Here is a 9366-nt window from a genome sequence, read left to right as displayed (position 1 = left end):
ATATATATATCCCTTTTAATTAGATTATTAATTTGTGAATTAAAAGTTACTGTTAATATAATTTTACATATTTAAAAATTAAGTTTTTTACTTTTTAAGTAAAAAATAATACCTCAAATTAATCAATAAATAATCAGTATTGTAAGTTAATGTATATTTAAAATTTAACTTCAAGATAAGTATTAAAATTTAAAAATTTGTATTCGTAGCTTATTATTGCGGGAAAAGTACATTGTAGATAAGTGATTTAACAACGATAATGTATCTCACTCCAATCACACAATCTAAGGTTGCAAGGTTAAGATGAAGGATAATTTTGGCAAGAAAACGAAAAAGACTTGATGATAATGAGTCTGCTTCTTTTTGTGTTTCTGGTAAGCGTTATTGTGAAACTTTTTTAATTTCTATTTTTTTATGAGAAATACAGTTTAAACTATCATCATTGTTGAGAATATTAGTAAAGTAGTTTGTACTATACATGATTTTTTAAATTCATATTTTATAAGCTATAAATTACATAAAAACTATGCAATCTTCAAATCTTCATGTTCTATTTAGGTTAATTAATTATTTAATATTATTTAAGATATACTCTGTCATAATTTAAAATACTAATACTATTTAATCTAAATTAATACATAAAATTCTATACTAATTGGGAAAATATAAAATTTGATGCTTTTGTGTAGATCTATTTGACTCGATTTAAATAAATTGAAAATTTAAAATTATATTTAAATTTAGAGTTTTATTTATTATTTAAATTGAATAGTATTTATTTTTAAGTCATGACTGGGTATATTTTAAATAATATGACACAGATACTCATTAATTTAGTTTAATAATTTAAAAAATAATTCAATAAAACTAAACCAATACAAAAAAATTTTAACTACGAAAGTATACTACTAAAATTGTATAAAATCAAATATGAGATTAATTAATTGAATAATTATTATTTGTGTTTCATTTATTTTTTTTGACTTAACAGTGTTGAAGAACAACAATAATACAAATTTTGACGTACACAAAAATGTGCATCATATTTCCTACTACCTTCCTTCAATCCTTCTTACTCCTTTTCGTGGCAAGCTGTATGTAGGGCATCACCGTTGTCAATGGCTTATCGCATCCTCTCAGTGAAAATGGTCCAAATGCTCTTGTCACAGCACGGCTAATCATCTGTCGGTTCTCGATCATGTCGGAATAGAATCCATTGATTCTTTTGCGTCTGTCACTACGCCCAACAATCGCGAGTTTGAAGCTCGTCACAGTCATTCAATCCCTGAATCCTACTCGGAATACCACAGACAAGGTTTAGACTTTCCAGATTCTCAAGAATGGCCACCAATAATTCTAGCTTATACCACGAAGATTCTGGTTAAGGAATCCAAGAGATATTCACTCTAGCTTTTGCTTGTAGAACGGAAGTGGTTGTCAGACACAAGTTCATAGGGACGGATGATGATGAGTGTCACAGATCATCACATCCATCAGGTTGAAGTACGAATAATATCTTAGAATAAGAATAAGCTTGAATTGAATAAAAGATAGTAGTAATTGCATTAAAACTTGAGGTACATCAGAGCTCTACACCCTTAATCTATGGTATGTAGAAATTCCACTGTTGAAAATACATAAGTGATGGTCCAGGCATGGCCGAATGGCCAGCCCCCAAATGTGATCAAAGGTATAAAATCCCAGATGTCTAATACAATAGTAAAATGTCCTATTTATACTAGACTAGCTACTAGGGTTTACAAAAATAAGTCTAAGTGCAGAAATCCACTTCCGGGGCCCACTTTGGTGTGTGCTTGGGCTGAGGTTTAGCTTTACACGTGCAAAGGCTTCTCTTGGAGTTAAACGCCAAGTTGTAACGTGTTTTTGGTGTTTAACTCTGGTTTGTGACGTGTTTCTGGCGTTTTACTCCAGAATGCAGCATGGAACTGCCGTTGAACGCTAGTTTGCGTCATCTAAGCTCAAATAAAGTATGAACTATTATATATTTCTGAAAAGGTCTTGATGTCTACTTTCCAATGCCGTTGAGAGCGTGCCATTTGGAGTTCTGTAACTCCAAAAAATCAATTTCATGTACAGGGAAGTCAGAATCCAACATCATCAGCAGTCCTTTGTCAGCCTGAATCAGATTTTTGCTCAGGTCCCTTAATTTCAGCCAGAAAATACTTGAAATCACAGAAAAACACACAAACTCATAGTAAATTTTGCATAAATTTTACCTAAAAATAATGCCAAAAGCGTATAAATTATCCGCTCATCACAACACCAAACATAAATTGTTGCTTGTCCCCAAGCAACTGAAAATCAATTAGGATAAAAAGAGGAGAATATACTATAAATTCCAAAATATCAGTGAAGATTAGTTCTAATTAGATGAGCGAGACTTGTAGCTTTTTGCTTCTGAACAGTTTTGGCATCTCACTTTATCCTTTGAAGTTTAGAATGATTGGCATCTCTAGGAATTCAGAGTTCAGATAGTGTTATTGATTCTCCTAGTTAAGTATGTTGATTCTTGAACACAGCTACGTTTATGAGTCTTGGTCGTGGCCCTAAGCACTTTGTTTTCCAGTATTACAACCGGATACGTAAATGCCACAAACACATGACTGGGTGAACCTTTTCAGATTGTGACTCAGCTTTGCTAGAGTCCCCAGTTAGAAGTGTCCAGAGCTCTTAAGCACACTCTTTTTGTTTTGGATCACGAATTTAACCACTCAATCTCAAGCTTTTCACTTGGACTTGCATGCCACAAGCACATGGTTAGGGACAGCTTGATTTAGCCACTTAGGCCTGGATTTTGTTTCCTTGGGCCCTCCTATTCATTGATGCTCAAAGTCTTGGATCCTTTTTACCCTTGCCTTTTGGTTTTAAGGGCTATTGGCTTTTTCTGCTTGCTTTTTCTTTTTCTTTCTCTTTTTTTTTTCGCACTTCTCTTTTTTTCTCAAGCTTCTTTTTCACTGCTTTTTCTTGCTTCAAGAATCAAATTTATGATTTTTCAGATTATTAATAACATTTTTCCTTGTTCATCATTCTTTCAAGAGCCAACAATTTTAACATTCATAAACAACAATATAAAAAATATGCACTGTTCAAGCATTCATTCAGAAAACAAAAAGTATTGTCACCACATCAATATAATTAAACCAATTTCAAGGATGAATTCAAAACTCATGTACTTCTTGTTCTTTTGTATTAGAAACATTTTTCATTTAAGAAAGGTGAAGGATTCATGGAATTATTCATAGCCTTAAGACATAGACACTAGACACTAATGATCATGTAACAAAGACACAAACATAAACAAGCATATAGCATAAAAACCGAAAAATAGAGAAATAAGAACAAGGAATGAGTCCACCTTAGTGATGGTGACATCTTCTTCTTGAAGGACCAATGATGTCCTTGAGCTCTTCTATGTCTCTTCCTTGCCTTTGTTGCTCCTTTTTCATTGCTCTTTGATCTTCTCTAATCTCATGGAGAATGATGGAGTGCTCTTGGTGTTCTACCCTTAATTGGTTCATATCATGACTCAATCCTTCTAGAAAAGTGTTGAGTTGTTCCCAATAGTTATTTGGAGGAAAGTGCATCCCTTGAGGCATCTCAGGAATTTCTTGATGATGAGCTTCCTCATGCGTCTCTTGAGATCCATAGACGGACTCTCTTGTTTGCTCCATCCTCTTCTTAGTGATGGGCTTGTCCTCTTCAATGAAGGTGTCTCCTTCTATGACAACTCCAGCTGAGTAGCATAGATGGCAAATAAGATGAGGAAAAGCTAGCATTGCCATGGTGGAGGACTTTTCGGCTACTTTGTAGAATTCAAGAGAGATGACTTCATGAACTTCTACTTCCTCTCCAATCATGATGCTATGGATCATGATGGCCCGATCCACAGTCACTTCAGATCGGTTGCTAGTGGGGATGATGGAGCGTTGGATGAACTCCAACCATCCTCTAGCCACAGGCTTAAGGTCCAGTCTTCTCAATTGAACCAGCTTGTCTTTTGAGTCTCTTTTCCATTGAGCTCCTTCCACACATATGTCCGTAAGGACTTGGTCCAACCTTTGATCAAAATTGACCCTTCTAGTGTAGGGGTGTGCATCTTCTTAGCTTGCATCATAGGCAAATTGAACGCCAACCTTTCATTTTCTGGACTAAAATCTAAGTATTTTCCCCGAACCATTGTAAGATAATTCTTTGGATTCAGGTTCATACTTTGATCATGGTTCCTAGTGATCCATGCATTGGCATAGAACTCTTGGACCATTAAGATTCTGACTTGTTGAATGGGGTTGGTCAGAACTTCCCAACCTCTTCTTTGGATCTCATGTCGGATCTCCGGATACTCATTTTTCTTGAGCATGAAAGGGACCTCAGGGATCACCTTCTTCTTGGCCACAACTTCATAGAAGTGGTCTTGATGGACCTTTGAGATGAATCTCTCCATCTCCCATGACTCGGAGGTGAAAGCTTTTGTCTTCCCTTTCCTCTTTCTAGAGGTTTCTCCGGCCTTAGGTGCCATAGATAGTTATGGAAAAACAAAAAGCTATGCTTTTACCACACCAAACTTAGAATGTTGCTCGTCCTCGAGCAAAGAAAGGAAAGAATAGAAGAAGAAGAAGACATGAAGGAGAGGGAGATGGGTGTGTATTCGGCTAAGGGGGAGAAGAGAGGGTTGTGTTGTGTGAAAATGAAGAAGGATAGAGGGGTTTATATAGTGGAGGGAGAGGGTAGTAGGTTCGGTCATTAGGGTGGGTTTGGATGGGAAAGGGATTTTGAATTTGAAGGTAGGTGGGGTTTATGGGGAAGAGTGGATGGATGTGGGTGGTGAAGGGTTTTTGGGGAAGAGTGTTATTGGATTGTGTGATGAAGAGAGAAGGTGAGTTGAGGTAGGTAGGGATCCTGTGGGGTCCACAGATCTTGAGGTGTCAAGGATTTATCATCCCTGCACCAATGAGGCGTGTAAAATGCCCTCTGCATGCAATCTTGGCGTTCAATGCCATATTGATACTTGTTTCTGGCGTTGAATGCCAGCTCTATGCTTGTTTTGTGCATTCAACGCCAATCTGCGGTATGTTTCTGGCATTAAATGACAGTTCCATGCTTGTTTCTGGCGTTTAACGCCAGCTTTCCTTAGGGTGCAATCCTGGCATTTGAGCACCAGACTGCTGCTTGTTTCTGGTGTTCAGCACCAGATTCATGCTCTGTTATGGTATTGAACGCCAGCCAGATGCTCCTTACTGGCGTTTAAATGCCAGTAAGCTCTTCCTCTAGGATGTGCTGTTTCTTCTGCTGTTTTTTATTCTGTTTTTTAATTTTAGTAATTGTTTTGTGACTCCACATGATCATGAACCTAATAAAACATAAAAGAACAATAAAAAATATGGATAAATAAAAATTGGGTTGCCTCCCAATAAGCGCTTCTTTAATGTCAATAGCTTGATAGTGAGCTCTCATGGAGCCTCACAAATCCTCAGAGCATTGTTGGGACTTCCCAACACCAAACTTAGGATTTGAATGTGGGGGTTCAATACCAAACTTAGAGTTTGGTTGTGGCCTCCCAACACCAAACTTAAAGTTTGATTGTGGGGGCTCTATTTGACTCTGTATTGAGAGAAGCTTTTCATGCTTCCTCTCCATGGTTACAGAGGAAGATCCTTGAGCCTTAAACACAAGGTAGTCCTCATTCAATTGAAAGACTAGTTCACCTCTGTCAACATCAATCACAGCTCCTGCTGTGGCTAGGAAGGGTCTTCCAAAGATGATGGATTCATCCTTATGACGTGGCGAAAATTGGCAAGTTAAGAAATTATTAATAGAAATACGTTACAAGTACAGTCCTTAATCAGCCGAAAATCTGCTTATCAATTTAAAAAGGGTTGTCACAAAGATTAAAATTAAAATACTGGGAGTATGAATCCCAGGTCGTCTCCCAACGAGTTGCAGAGAGATGTGCTATTTTATCAATCAGGTGTTTTCAAAAATGGTTGAATTAATAAACAGGAAATTAAAATAGAGAATTTAATTAATTCTAAATAAAAGCCTTAACTGGGAGTAGATTAGTTGGAAGCCCTATTCTTGTTGAAGTACTCTCAAGAGTAATTGATAATTGAAGATTTCTCTATTTAGTTACCCCTTGCTAGGTAAGGGAGAGTCAAACACGTTGGAATGCTGTTTCTGTTCACAATCCCAATCCGCTCATTGAAATGGATTAGTGTCTGTAAATAGAGGGCATTCCAACAATGAACCCAATTATAATTATCCTTTCAAGCATCCCAACTTAAGGGTTCCTTTCAATAAACTCCCCATCAAGTTAGGGAACTACTCGCTCATTGTGAATGTAGAACTCATAAAATATAAAAAGGAATTAAAGGAAGACATGATAAATAAAAGATGAAAAGGGATTAAATAAAAATATTATTCTATATTAATAACTTGTGAAAACAATCCAATGTCAACTCTAGAGAGAATAATGATATGGAAGAATAAGTAAAAAGTAAATAGCAAAGTATAATGACTAGTACCGGAGGTAGCCTCTTCTCAAAAGCTAAAAAGTAAAATCCTCCAAAAATCCTAATTATGAATGTCAAGTGATAAAAACCTAGGGGAGGAGCCAATTCAGATCTAAAACTAAAAATTATGTGGAATGAATTGTTCTCCTCTATTTCTGCATGTTCCCTGGCTCTAGTCTGTGTTTCTGGGCCGAAAACTGGGTTGAAATCCAGCCCAGAAACTCTGCCAGTGACTTTTGAAATTCTGCAGATTGCGCATGCCACACGGTCGCGTCATTCATGCGGACGTGTCATTCGGCGTTTTGCTTTCCCACGTGGGCGCATCGTCCATGCCTCCGCGTCACTTATGCTTTTCCAATCCGCGCGGTCACGTGAGCCATGCGGCCGCGTCACTGCGATTTCCTCTCTTTCGCGCGGTCGTGTGAGCTATGCGGCCGCGTCACTTCTCGCTGGTCATCTCCTTAATTTCTTGTATTCCTTCCATTTTTGGAAACTTCTTTTCCAATCTCCAATTCATTCATGCCCTATAAAGCCTGAAACACTTAACACGCAGATCACAGCATCGAATGGGATAAAGGAGAAAAAATACCTAATTAAAAGTCTCTAGGAAGTAAGTTTTTAATCATGTAATAATTTTAGGAAGGAAATATAAATGCATGCTAATTATATGAATAAGTGGGTAAAGATCATGATAAAACCACACAATTAAACACATTATAAACCATAAAATAATGGTTTATCACCTTATCCTTCCTAGTGTCTAAGATTATGAAATCAGCAGGGATGTAAAGGCCTTTAACCTTCACTAACACATCCTCTACCATTCCATAAGCTTGACTTATTGACTTGTCTGCCATCTCTAATGAGAATGTGGCAGCCTGTACCTCAAAGATCCCTAGTTTCTCCATTACAGAGAGTGGCATAAGATTTATGCCTGACCCCAAGTTACACAGAGCCTTCTCAAAGGTCATGGTGCCTATGGTACAGGGTATTAAGAATTTACCAGGATCTTGTCTCTTTTGAGGTAAAGTTTTCTGAACCGATGTATCTAGTTCACTAATGAGCAAGGGAGGTGCATCTTCCCAAGTCTCGTTACCAAATAACTTGGCATTCAGCTTCATGATAGCTCCTAGATATTGAGCAACTTGCTCTCCTGTTACATCTTCATCCTCTTCAGGGGAGGAATAGTTTTCAGAGCTCATGAATGGTAGAAGGAGGTTTAATGAAATTTCTATGGTCTCTATATGAGACTCAGATTCCTCTAGGTCCTCAATAGAGAACTCCTTCTTGTCTTGGAGACGTCCCATGAGGTCTTCCTCATTGGGATTCACGTCCTCCCCTTTCTCTTTAGGTTCGGCCATTTTAATTATGTCAATGGCCTTGCACTCTCTTTTTGGATTCTCTTTAGTATTTCTTGGGAGAGTACTAGGAGGAGTTTCAGTAATTTTCTTACTCAGCTGGCCCACTTGTACCTCCAAATTTCAGATGGATGACCTTGTTTCAATCATGAAACTTAAAGTGGCCTTAGATAGATCAGAGACTACGTTTGCTAAGCTAGAGGAGCTCTGCTCAGAATTCTCTATTTGTTGCTGAGAAAATGATGGAAAAGGCTTGCTATTGCTGAGCCTGTTTCTTCCACCATTGTTAAAGCCTTGTTGGGACTTTTGTTGATCCTTCCATGAGAAGTTTGGATAATTTCTCCATGTAGAATTATAGGTGTTTCCATAAGGTTCACCCATGTAATTGACCTCTGCCACTGCTGGGTTTTCAGGATCATAAGCTTCTTCTTCAGAAGATGTCTCTTTAGTACTGTTGGATGCATTTTGCCATCCATTCAGACTTTGAGAAATCATGTTGACTTGCTGAGTCAAAATTTTGTTCTGAGCCAATATGGCATTCAGAGCATCAATTTCAAGAACTCCCTTCCTCTGAGGCGTCCCATTACTCACAGAATTCCTCTCAGAAGTGTACATGAATTGGTTATTTACAACCATGTCAATAAGTTCTTAAGCTTCTGCAGGCGTTTTCTTTAGGTGAATGGATCCACCTGCAGAATGGTCCAGTGACATCTTAGAGAACTCAGATAGACCATAATAGAATATATCCAAAATGGTCTACTCTGAAAGCATGTCATACGGACACCTTTTGGTCATCTGCTTGTATCTTTCCCAAGCTTCATAGAGGGATTCACCATCTTTTTATTTGAAGGTCTGAACATCCACTCTAAGCTTGCTCAGCTTTTGAGGAGAAAAGAACTTAGCCAAGAAGGCCGTGACCAGCTTATCCCAAGAGTCCAGGCTATCTTTAGGTTGTGAGTCCAACCAAGTTCTAGCTCTGTCTCTTACAGTAAAAGGGAAAAGCATGAGCCTGTAGACTTCAGGATCTACTCCATTAGTCTTAACAGTATCACAGATCTGCAAGAATTCAGTTAAAAACTGGTAGGGATCTTCTGATGGAAGTCCATGGAACTTGCAGTTCTGTTGCAGTAGAGCAACTAGTTTAGGTTTCAGCTCAAAATTGTTTGCTCCAATGACAGGGATTGAGATGCTTCTTCCATCAAATTTGGAAGTAGGTGTAGTATAATCACCAAGCATCCTCCTTGCATTATTATTTTCGGCTGCCATCTCCTCTTCCTTTTTAAAAATTTCTGTAAGGTTGTCTCTGGATTGTTGTAATTTAGCTTCTCTTAGTTTCCTTTTTAGAGTTCTTTCAGGTTCAAGATCTGCTTCAACAAGAATATTCTTGTCCTTGCTCCTGCTCATATGAAAAAGAAGGGAACAGAAAATAATAATAGATATTCTCTTTACCACAGTAGAGAGATTCCTTTTTGTTAGTAGAA

At 37.6% G+C, this 9366-nt stretch overlaps 1 non-coding gene across 1 annotated transcript; it reads left to right on the top strand.

Moving 5' to 3' along the window:
- The first annotated feature begins 8650 nt into the window (after window positions 1-8650).
- On the top strand, window positions 8651-8758 carry LOC127739922 (small nucleolar RNA R71). Its single transcript, XR_008000664.1, has one exon. It is a non-coding gene; the product is annotated as a small nucleolar RNA R71 (small nucleolar RNA).
- The last annotated feature ends 608 nt before the right edge of the window (window positions 8759-9366 follow it).

This window comes from Arachis duranensis, chromosome 6 (genome assembly GCF_000817695.3).
Source record: "Arachis duranensis cultivar V14167 chromosome 6, aradu.V14167.gnm2.J7QH, whole genome shotgun sequence".
NCBI lineage: Eukaryota > Viridiplantae > Streptophyta > Magnoliopsida > Fabales > Fabaceae > Arachis > Arachis duranensis.
The sequence above is the reverse complement of the archived record's forward strand: the minus strand, read 5'-3'. Positions and strand labels throughout refer to the sequence as shown.